Here is an 861-nt window from a genome sequence, read left to right on the forward strand (position 1 = left end):
GGGCAGTGCAGGCAGTGGGGGCCACCGAGCTGGTGGCCACCTGTCTGGGGGCCACTTGGCACAACCGTGCAGACCTCAAGGATGGTACAAGTTTGTGAACTCCCTCAGGCCAGCTGGGCCCAGCACACATGGTTCTAGGGGCCTAGGGCCCAGACAAGGTGCCCAGGACGGGGCAGCAGGGGGACAGAGGCTGAGACTTGCGCTGCCCAGTGGGCTTCAGCCCGGGTGCCTGCTGCCACCTGCTGGCCACATGGTGGCTTGGGAACAGTGGGCCACCCGGGCCCAGCTGCAACCTTCAGCTGCAAACTTGGTATTCCTTGGGGTTTTAGCTACCGCGGGTTTTTCTGTCCTCCATGTAGGAGGTCCCATGATGTGGGCATCACAGAGCCCACTTGAGAGCAGACACCCAGGGCTAGAGGTCACAGCACAGCACCCAGGAGACAGCTGCCCCCCCCCCCCGGCCCTGCTGCCCCTAAGAGGTTCGGCGCAGCGCTGTGATCCACGTCGAGTCCCTCTCTCCAGGGCCCAGCCTCTCCACCCCCCGGGCTCACAGGGAGTTAATGGACTGTCTCCAAGGTGTTTGAAGCGCTGGGAAGGGGCATTACACGTGGCCACCCTGCAGGCACATTCGTCATGTTCACTTCTGGCCTTAATAGGCAGTCAGGCAAAGAACCACACATCAGCAGGGGTCAGGCACTGCCAGGGTCTGAGGCCCACACTGGTCTGACTGGGCTGGGAGGCTTAGGGGCACCCCGACGCCCTCACAGGGGTTCACCGCCCCTGGCGGGTGCTCCTGGGCCAGGGCCATGGCACATGAAGTGGGCAGGGGGACCCCCACCATCACCCACCAGGGCTGCAAGC

Source organism: Heterocephalus glaber, unplaced genomic scaffold, assembly GCF_053883595.1.
Source record: "Heterocephalus glaber isolate CG9 unplaced genomic scaffold, H.glaber_assembly_v1.0 deba00001773, whole genome shotgun sequence".
Taxonomy (NCBI): Eukaryota; Metazoa; Chordata; class Mammalia; order Rodentia; family Bathyergidae; genus Heterocephalus; species Heterocephalus glaber.